At 43.8% G+C, this 11438-nt stretch overlaps 1 long non-coding RNA gene across 1 annotated transcript; it reads left to right on the top strand.

Moving 5' to 3' along the window:
- The first annotated feature begins 3146 nt into the window (after window positions 1-3146).
- LOC122769221 lies at window positions 3147-6547 on the top strand. Its single transcript, XR_006360416.1, has 3 exons — window positions 3147-3208; window positions 6193-6274; window positions 6363-6547. It is a non-coding gene; the product is annotated as an uncharacterized LOC122769221 (long non-coding RNA).
- The last annotated feature ends 4891 nt before the right edge of the window (window positions 6548-11438 follow it).

Consider the following 11438-nt stretch of genomic DNA (forward strand, 5'->3'; position numbering starts at 1 on the left):
AATGAGGCAGAACCCCATGTTCTGAGGGAAACTGGTTAAGGTTAGGGATGAGGCTTTCATTAGTCTGAGCAAACGAATGGAAATCAATGCAGCGTGTGCTAAACCTGCATTCGAGCAAAAACGTTTGTAGAGACTGTATACTTGTGTTTTGTGTGTCTGTGTGTGTGTGTGTGTGTTGTGTACAGGTTACACGGGGCTTCACAGGGTCAGGAGATGCTGCAGGCTCTGCTGACGGCTGCAGGAAACCAATCAACCTTGTCCGTGTATTCCCCGACCCGTCGTTTTCTTAACGACCCGTCCTGACAGGCTGCCTGCTGCAGCCGTGGCCAAACCCTCCCCCCGCCGCAGCGCTCGATGGGTGAGCGGCCCCCATCAGCAACATGCTAATGACCCAAAGAGCTGGAGGGAGGAGGTGGAGGAGATGGAAACGGAGACTTGTATGTGCCATGGTAGCACTGCTGCGAGAACACGCTTGTTTGTGTTTTGATATCATGCCAGTTCAGAGGCATCGCCACTTGGATTGTCGAAGCTACGTCACAATCTCGACCTTCGGAAGCAAAGGTGGAATCGAGGATTTGACCACGCCCCCACTGTGATGTGCCAGAGGGGACAAAAACACAGTGTTGTGGTTGTAGCCACCGTTAGCACGACTACACGTCACCTCCTGAAGCTGCTGCCGACTAATAGCAAACACGGCAACTGCTGATTTGGGCCGACACATCGACCAAACCCCTCCCCTTGTGTAGAAAAACTGTGTAAACTATGCTATGAGCGTGTAGCAAAGCACGGGACGTCTCCACGCGCATCCATCAGGACGCAGACGTCACTACGACGACGACAACTGAACACAGACAACTCTTCTGGAGCAAAAAACATCCTCAAAAGTCAGCTTTGGAGCTTTAGACGTGTTTGTGGCATCAGTCATGTGACCTCAGTGGTGGAAAATGGTGGTTTAACGTACTGGAACCAACGCCACGCAGGTCACGACTCACGACAAAGGTGTTTCCTTCCATGTGTGATCATGTTATTGGAGGTCAGAGGTCATGACTCTCTATGACTCATCTTCTTCTTTACACTTCACAATTGACTTATTGTTACGTTCATGTTGTGAATAAATGAGTTAAATTATGACAATAAGGCCTTTAGTGTGGTACGTTGTTAGAAATGATGGACATTATATTACTCATGACACCGTGTAGAGTTATGATAGAAAACCAATGATCCGAGACTAAACTAGACGCCATCGGTGCTAAAACAGAGGAAAAAGATCCAGAATCAAATCAAGGATGACGTGTATTTCCCATAAATCTGTGTCCTGAAGTGTCCAACATGGTGGTACCTGACCCGACCGAGAGGGGGCTGGACCATGGGGGGTGGAGTCCACTCAGTGGTACGTGCTGTGGTTGTTCTACACTCTCATTGGTCAATGTCAGCGGCGTGACGGATCGCCTGGTCGAAGACAAACATCAAACACGGCAGACTTCCCGTCGTCGGGTCACGAGGCGTCCCAGATCTGTCCTTGACGGCCGCTCACTCTGACACGCCGCACGTCTGTCCCGACCGCGCCGTAATCGCTCGTCGTCCGACCTCGCCTTAACACAACAGTGTCGGCATTTGTCCCGCTCTTCGTCTCCATCTTTTTCTTTTTTCCTCTCCAGACATTGATTTTAGCTGCGACTCTTCATCTTCTGCTGCTGCCGCCATACAGGGTGAAACAAAAGCGCCGCTTCCACCGCTCAAAAAGACCCATTCACCGTCTGCCTTTTGTCTGCGTTGGGAACAGATACGATCAGAACTCGCTTCCAGATCTCATGATTCTGCGATAAATATGGGTTTTTGAATTAGGGGTGAGTCAAAATATCAATCTTAGCTATTTTTTTAATGTTGAAAGAAAGACATTTACGTGTGTTAGACTATAAATATGATCCAATTCTGCTTTAACACAAATAATTCATCAATAATATCACATTTATAATATTCATATAATGTATTCAATCTAAAAAATGAAGATGATTATCAATGCAACAGCCTTGAAAACCAGGAGAACATCATGTTCCACAGACGATGTGACGATATCCGAAACTAAAACCATACGACGTATATATGAAATATGGGCTAACGTCATCATTTTCTCAAAGAAGTGGATTGTAGGCGTGGATCAAAAACACACCAGGGTAAATATCAATATTATAATTCCTCACGGTGGCACTGCTCAGATGAACGAGGGGAAACTTTAGGTGGAAGTGACCTGGCTGAAGAAGAAGAAGAGGGAGGAGTTTACAGCGGGATGAATCCTGCACTTTTTGCACCTTTGGTTTTATTTCACTGAGAAAGATGTCGTTGTATCATACGACGTTGATATCGTCGTATGATTTGACTTTCTGTCCCCCACCTCTCCTCTGTCCCCCATTTGTCCTTTCACCACAACCTGTCTAGGCAGATGCTGCACGTCTTTGAGTCGGTCAGAGATTTCTTCTTCTGTTAAAAGGGAGTTTTTGCTCTCTCCTCTGATGCCTCTAGTGCTCATGTTGGGTTTCTCTGCTCTCGGTGAGCAGAGCCTTGAGATAATGTCCGTTGTGATTCCGCTCCATACAAATAAATTGTGAGGTTTAGGATAAGACTTTTTCATGGGTCCTTCTTCACGTTTCCAGTCCAGTATACGGCACTAAAACACAAAACTACAATATAATGTGGTATTTAAACACGGTAAATGCGTCTGTGCGTCTTCCATGGTTTTACATTTGATCGTCACAAGTCTAACATTTTCCAGCAGGTGCCTCTGCAACAAGAGTCGCGTAACGTGAGCCCACTTGTCATATCGCTGTCACTCGAAAATGTCTCCTTGTTCTTGCTCCGCCCCCACGTTTTCCCCACGTCCCGAGCATCTGTGCATAAAAAAAAAAAACCCAGCCCAACGAGCTCGTGCTTTCTTTCTTCATTTCTCGACTCGTCATGCCTGCTCCGGGGCAGTCAGGTCGCCGAGGTCGTCGACCTGAAATCTAATAGCAGTCAATGAGCTAACCAAATGAGCCACCTAATATCTGAATCCTGCTGCAAGCACACACACACACACACACACACACACTCAATAACGCGGTGTACACTAACAGAATTAACACAGGGAGGAAGAGAAAGGGCGGCTGGAAGGAGAGAGTGGGAGGAGGAGGAGGAGGAAACAAAATACGAAAAGCTTATCTATCATTGAACGGTGAGATTTTCAGCCGTCTTTATTCTTTATTTAGAAGACATTAGGAGAAACACATAGAAAACTGTAAGTTTCAGTCATTGTCGTCGTCGTGGTGACGATGTTGCCAGAAATCTCCCGGCAGGCAGGAGATTCTGGAGGTTTTTGGGTCGGGTTTTTAAGCCGTTTGTTTCTTCTCAGGTATTAACTGCCGGGTTTTTATACCTTACGCAGTGAGATAATCACGGTTTCAAGCCGCTCGCGTTTTCCCTTCACTCGCTAAATCGGCACACTTTTAATCCGCGGAAACTAATTAAGATTTATATAATTATAATTTTTAGCCAGTTTTAGTTTAGTCAGTTTGTGCCAGTGTGTGTGTGTGTGTGTGTGTGAAGGCAACTGAAGAAGAAACTGGAGGGAAGCATCTTTTACTAGGATTCCATTCAAATGTATCGCACATTTTCATAAAACTTAAAGATCATTTTACTCTGGACAGAGTCAAATTCCTAATATCTCAAAAGCGAGAGTTAAAATTGTCTGTAAAACAACGTTGTAAACAACTGAATTGAAGGCCAAAGAGGAAATAAGTAGGTTTTTAAAGTCTCAAGAGTCTGGACACGTGTTTTGTGTCAGAGCAGGATATTCTAAAGCCGGCTCTATAGCGCCCCCAGAAGTCGGGTCATGGTCAGACAAATGTTGTCAGATCGTGATGAAATTTGGCGAGTGTGTCGGACTTTGAGGAATTTTTGGGAAATTTTTGACACAAATTTCTTAATGTACTTCCATTAGCCCCGCCCACCCACAAGTCGGCCATTTTGGAACATGGCTAAAAAAATGGCTAGTCTACGCATTTGGACAAACTCGTCCTAGCACGTTTGAGCTAGCCACGTCAAACTCAGTCCACATGTTCTAGACAAGTTAATAAATAAAAGTTATCAAAGGATTTTCTCTATGTGAAAGGACGTGGCCTCAGCGCTGCGACAAAGTTGGCGGGAAAACGACTAAATTCCACCTTTTTGAAAGCTTTAACGTAAACAGAACTACATGAAATTTCTCACAATCAGCGTCTGCTGTATTTAGTGACGGCACTGCTAAAAACCGATTAATCGTGAGCCGAATCACGACCCACTGAAATCTTTTTAATCGACTGATTCTAATGATTCACTTACGTCCAAAAACAACCGCTTTACAACCACGTCACGGCAGTTTCACGCAGCCGCTGCTATGATGACTCCGCCCACGTTGAGGAGGAGCTATGAAGTCATGCAAAACCCAGTAGAGCAATAAATTAGTAATCTTTGTACAAGATTAAATAGTTTAGATAAGAACTAACTTGCTGCGATAATAAGACGTAGGAGTAAAACTGACCCTTGAATGACCTTTAAAAGAGATAATAATTACTGAAAATGTTCTAACCCCCCCCCCACAAAAAAAGACGTCCTCACTCGCTGCATCATATCGCTCATAACTCACAGCGGTCCTCATAAAGATGTTAAAAAAACACACTCCCCTGTCAGACCCTGGAAATGCCTCACATTCCTTCCACTTCACTGACGGCTTTACAGCCAGGAGGAGATAACAAAGGAATGGGCAGGCGGTGAACACCAGTGACCTGAGAAACCTCCGGACACCAAGACCTCATCGCGCCCACAGAGGTGCAGTGGACCACTGAATTAGCAACCAGCTGAGCTCACCTGCTCATCCGTCCTGGGTCTTTTTTTTATTGATCGTCAACAGTTATTGCATTGTTTGTCTTCTTGAACGAGCACGTGTCCTGACAGGTCCACGTGCTCAAACGTTCAGACCAGAACACTCGTAACCATTGTCTTTCTGAGTCATTGTTGTAGATTTACACAGCAGACCAGGTGGACGACGTCTCTCTCGTCTACTGAAAATAAAGGTCTTCATCAGCTCTAAAATGTCGGCCGTCATATCAGCAAAAAACAAATCTGATTGACCGACTGCTTGCACCAACGTGTAGGGGGATGGGTCGTGTTACTGCAGCCTTTTTCAAACTGTGGGGCCCCGAGTTCTGTTCTAACTAAAGTCCTGACTAAAGTTTATCAGGCAGAACTTCTGGTCTTGCTGTAACCCGGACTCATTACACTGGTGACAAGGTTTGGATGATGGAGAAGTTTCTGACAGAAAACTGTGCAATGTTTCGGAGCCGAACGGAGCAATGATTCATGAAGACCAAAACCCAAGACGAGAAAATGCCACCAAAGACCTGTCTGTGTGTTGTGTCTCAAAACACTGGCAGGGGACAGCATTTGTACTGCTAATACAAAAAAATGTTATTTGCACAGCAAACGATTGATGTTGGTAAAGTATTTGTTGTTATCCAAATGTATTTATTGTTTAAAAGCTGACACTATGATAGTTATAATTGCACATTTCATATTTTTGTTAGCAGTATTGAGGTTATTTGTATCGCTAAAGCAAAAATGTTATTTGCACAACAGATTATTGAAAGAAAAGTGAAACGTTTCTTCTAATATTGATTCAATAAATGTTGTACTTGACACATTGTTACAATTTCGTGAGAGTCGGGGGGGGCCCTGGGAAATTTCTTCCTTCATAGGGGGGCCCAACTAAAAAAGTTTGAGAACCACTGTGTTACGTAACGCCCAAAGCAACCCGAGTGATTCCTGCACTTTCTGATGACTTCTTGAAAAACGGCTCATATCTTAGGCTCAATATGACACGGTTTGAGTCTGAATTACAGATTTCCAGAGCTAAAGAGGGTCACGTCCTGTTCATGTAAAGGCAGATGAAGTGAAACCTCATCCAACACGTTGGCTCGCCCGTGTACCTTTGGACTCGCCTCTTACCTGGTCTGACTCTGCGGTCCGACCACTCTCCCCTGGGATTAGGTTTTCTCTTTCTCTTTCTCTTGGGCTCATGTTGCCAGCTCAGGTATCTTGGATTCCCGGGGTCTCTCTCTCTCTCTCTCTGCTCCTCTTTCACCTCCTGTAACATATGCCTCCTTTCCTTTTTGCCACGCTCAGGTCACCGACACTATTCAGCTCCTCGAGTCTTCATGACAAAAGGGAAAGCGGCGAACACATGCGGCGCTGCTCGGTCCCCCTGGTATGTTTTGGTCCACAATCAAGATCAAGTCGATGATATTGCGTGCACACGAGACAGCAGATTGATTTCCAGTGCTGCTTCATTACAGTGTAAGCGGAGAGCTGTGCAGTCAGGTGATGTTCTGCCTGAAGACTCGCCCAAAAACCTCTGCTGTGCTGCACATGGACGGACGGTGGAGACACACGTCGCCCGGAGCTTCAGGTGGAAACACCTCCTTCACCACACGAGCTCCAGCTGTCTGTCATCCTCACTGCAACTCGTGACTCGGACAGTACTTTGGTACGCGAGCAGCGTGTATGTATCACATGGCCGGGAAGTGTTCTTGCTCCGCCCATTTTACCAAGCATGCATTGGGTGAAAATTGTGTTATTATTATTATTATTATAATTATTATTATCATCATCATCATCATCATCATCATCATCATCATTATTATTATTATTATTATTATTATTATTATTATTATTATTATCATCATCATCATCATCATCATCATCATTATTATTATTATTATTATTATTATTATTAATAATAATAATAATCATTTAAATTTGAATTTTAGATTGATATTGAAATGGCAATATGGTGCTTGCATGTATATATATATATATATATATATATATATATATATATATATATATATATATATATATATATATATACACATATATATATCTCTCTCTCTCTCTATACATATATATATACACATACATATATATATACACATACATGTATATACAATGCCCTCCAAAAGTATTGCAACAGTGAGGCCAATTCTTAAATTTTTGCCATAAACTGAAAACATTTGGGTTTGACATCAAAAGACGAATATGAGACAAAACAAAGATGAAGATTTCAGCTTTTACTTCCACGGATTTACATCTGGATCTGATACACAACATAGAAGATAGCATTATTTGTAACGGACCACAACATTTTTAGGTTTTTGAGCAAAAGTATTGGGGCAGATAGAGTACTGTAAAGTACTTTAAGGTACTGTATACAAGACTGAGCTGGTCACCAGTGAAACTGAACTGCTGGAGCGTTTTGTTCAACACAGATTATTCATGCATTAGATTTCACCCATTCATCCATCAAAGACACTTTCTGGTGTAAACCCAGCTGTCCTCAACATAACCTGAGTGAGGAATCAGAGCTGCTAATCCTGGATTTACCTTGAAAAGTAACAGTATCCTGTATGAATCCTTCTAAAACATCTTTGACGCACAGGCGTACAGTTCCGCGTGGGGACAGGTTCATTTGATTCCAGACTGGATTTTTAAGGAGACCTGGTTTCCACTAAGATGTAAGACACATGAATTTCCTAAAACTAAGTGTGCATCTTCTGTCAGCTGGGAGTTGGTCTACCGAGATGCGACCAGGAATGTTGCGGTCTCATCAGTCCAAACTTCCCTCGCCCCTCATTCGTCATTTAAGAACATTTTCCAAGCATTGGAGTGACAGTTCGGTCACGTGATCCATTTCTTGTTTCTATTGCACTTATGCCAAGGTTTAAATGTCCCCCAAGAGTATAAACCGTCCGTTTAAAATTAGATTTTTGAATGAAAATATGCATAAAAAACAGGCAGATGGAAATCAATCGCTGGAAACAGCCAATGCAATATGTACAGTAAAATATTAATAGTAATTTAGGACTGAATAAGGGCCTTCTTTGTCAAAAATAATCAAATAAAATGTCATTTTTTCTTGTTTCTTACCTCCATTTTTCCTGGAACAACCTGGAACCGACGTTAGCGTCCAGTTAAGATCCATAAACAGCGCTGATTATCCACGTGGTAGTCGGTTGACACCACGGTCCTAAAAGACAAAAAAAGAAGTTCCAATTTTCCCTTCCATTTCAGAAATGAACTCTCACAATATCTAAAAGAAAGACTTCTGACCAGAGTGGTTTTCAAACTTTGTTTTTGTAGCTTGAAACTAAAACAAACAAATAACAAAAACAACTGCACATGTTAGCTTACAAAACAGTAGAGGGCGTTAGTAAAATGTAAAAGTAACAGTAAAATAAAGTTAGCATTTGTGCTTTACTTCAGCTACAGCAGCAAACATAGCATTTAGCTAAGCTAATGCCGCAGCTAAGCCATCACAATGAGAGCAAAACGGCTAATAAAGCTAACAAGTGTCAACAAAGCTACAGGATGATGGAAAATGGTGGAGAATTTATTTCCCACATGACACAAACAATTTAAACTCACCCATCATCTGTGTGTTTGACGTCTTTCTTAAGGCTAAAACTCAGGAACGTGTCACGAATCCTGTATAAAACGACACTAGCGCTCAAATAATATCGACTACATCGACATTATATGAGGAAAAAAGCTAACTGCTAACTAACAGGTGCTGTCATTGTTCAGCGGGGGTCAAAGGTGTTGAGGGCTGGCTTACATAACCTTGGGGGTGTGGTCAGGAAAGAGGAGGGGCTTTTCTGATGATGCAGGAAAAGGGCGGGGCATGTGACTCAAACAAAAAAAAACATCAGGTGAAATCAAAGCCCTGAAATAAACGACAAATTTACACAAACTCACATTTCCAGTCTTCTTCATGGTGATAACCAAAGAAATCAAGGTTGTAACATTTATTCAATGTTTACTTAATTTCTACATATTTAATTTGTAATTATGAGAGTTAATCTTTACGTTGGCAATTTATCATTTCACTTTTATTTCAGATTGGTTACGTATGGACCTCGTGGATCTTGATGTGCAGCTTGATGTTGTTCTTTGTTCCCTTATACTGTATTTTATTATATTATTGTTGTTGTTATTATTATTGTTATTACAATAACTTGTATAAAAAGTGGAGGTCAGCAGAGCCCAAAATATTTGAGGACAAGTGATGAGATTTCAAAGTAAATCACTTCTTTGTGTGTTTGAAAATGTCATTTATTCGCGTTCATTCGTGACCTTTGGAAGATTTGAGGAGACAGACGGGCCGAGAGGAGGAGGAGGAGGATGAGGAGGAGGAGGAGGAGTTACTCAGATTTGGCAGGATTTGGGAGACGTATGAAGACAAACTGGGAGGTGGCGGGCGGCTGATCTGTGCGCCCAGCAGGGGGTCCTTTCCCTCTGGGGAGGAGTTTTGAGGCGTGGCTCAGCCTCGAGGCACGGAGGACACAGCCACGCGGCGTTAACGTGACGGTAACGCTGGCTGGCACCGCAAACGCCAGACTTTGGGAGTGGGTTTTTTTGTTTTTTGTTTTTGGGGGGTGGGTTAGTGAGACGGTAACATGGTGTCGTGGTAATCCCACTTGGCACCAAGCAAAGAGCCTCGGGAAGTGTTTTTAGGAAACGGCGGCGGCGATGGCGTCTCCGCGTCACAGAACCCGGGGTTGAATGTGTCAGCCGGGTGTTTCCCCCCCAAATCTGCGTCGACGGACGCGGGTCCGGTCCTCAACCGCGGCGGTTGGCTGAAGACGACACACGCTCGAGGCCGAACACACACACACACACACACACAAACATCTGCGTTACTTTTTTCTCACATGTTTGAAGGTGTGTGTGTGTGTGTGTGTGTAAACATCTGCCTGTCAGTAAACGTTTGAGCCAACGCAGTATGACTGAGCCTGTGTGTGTGTGTGTGTGTGGAGGGAGTCTCAGCGATGTTGATGCAGTCCAGACTTCTTTATTTAAAGCTGATGTGGTTAAAGGAGCCTCTTAAGTCGCTCTTTCCGTGCCTCGGCGCTCGGGGCCAAAGTGAAGAGGCTTGATGATCGCAGGACAAGCACAAGTGTTCCCAACTTTCCCCTCCCGTAGCCCGGGCAGATGGAGCGCAGCTGATTAAAGCGCAGGGTTGAAAAACCTCCGAGCTGGCGAAAGGTTCCAGGCCTCGGGCCGAGAAAACAAGACTCGAAGAAGTTTGATTTGCCCAGGAATTTGTGTGTGCAGGCGTCTGGAGTCAGCAGAATAAAAACAGAGTGGTTTCAGGGTCTAATTTTGTCTTTTACTTTACAATCAGTTGTTGATTTTTTTCCCTCTGTCCAGGGTTGGGACTAGAACTATGAGTAGTCCTTGATCAGGTAACCCAGCTCTTGACCTGACGGGGATTCGAACTCTCTGGTTACGAGCACAATTCCCGTCAACTTCACCTCAGAGGCTTTAAATTCACGTCCCGCCGCTTAATATCAAGTTATAGTTTTTCCTTTCACTAAGATTCATTTTCCGTTTTTATTGCGAACTCTTTATCGTTCAAATGCTTTTATTTTGAAATCCGGTGAAACATCAATACTGTTTTACTGCAATATCACGATGGAATTTTAAGCTCATATCACACACCCCTACTGTACAATTGTTTTTTTTTCCCATGACACCCTCCTGACCAGTCTAGATGCTCATTGGCCCATATGAGTCGTATTAAATCATGTATACAATGTGCTCATGTTGCATTTTTGGCCACATCATGTGACACACGACTGTCATCCATTGTATCCTGGTGGTCGATTACAGAGTCTAGTATTTGGGTAAAAGCTTAAAGGTGCTGTGTGCAGCTTTTAACCCTTCTGTGAACAAAAATAATTAAATCCAACTAAACCACAGTACAAATGTTAAATATGAGGGGTGGGAGATACCAATGCATGGTATGATTTTGGGATAGAAGAATGCAACAACAACACTGAGCTAGTAAAGCGAAACTGAAAAAACAGGCTGGAGTTTGACCAAAAACTGAACCTGTTTTCAGATGCACCAAAAAAAAAATCTAAAATCTAAAAAAACATCCAAGTTACACACTGCAGCTTTAAGATCACTCGCAGCTCCTTCCTTCCTTCAGCCGCTGTCTGGTCCTTGTTGCCAGGAAGGTTGTGAACCTCTCGACTCAAGTCTCAGCTTTTTTTTGCCCCAGAGGTGAAACTGGTAAAGTGGCAGAATACCCCGAGAGCACGAGTTGTTTGCTCAAAGAAAATAAGCGTCACGGGTTTAGCCGAGCATCAAACCAACAGTCCTGCTTCACGAGTCCAGAGTTGCAAAGATCCAGCGACTGTTACAGGAGCGTCGGCGCCGGCCGCCTCGGGCCTGTTGTGGCTGGATGCTGCCGTCCGTCCGAGCCTGCGTGTCAGTGTGAGACAGGCTCCCCCTGACCTCTCTCTCTCTCTCCAGTGCTGGGGGCCTCCCAGCCCCGAGGAGGAGGAGGAGGAGGAGTGGGTGGGGGC

Source organism: Solea senegalensis, linkage group LG5 (genome assembly GCF_019176455.1).
Source record: "Solea senegalensis isolate Sse05_10M linkage group LG5, IFAPA_SoseM_1, whole genome shotgun sequence".
In the NCBI taxonomy this organism is placed as follows: Eukaryota; Metazoa; Chordata; class Actinopteri; order Pleuronectiformes; family Soleidae; genus Solea; species Solea senegalensis.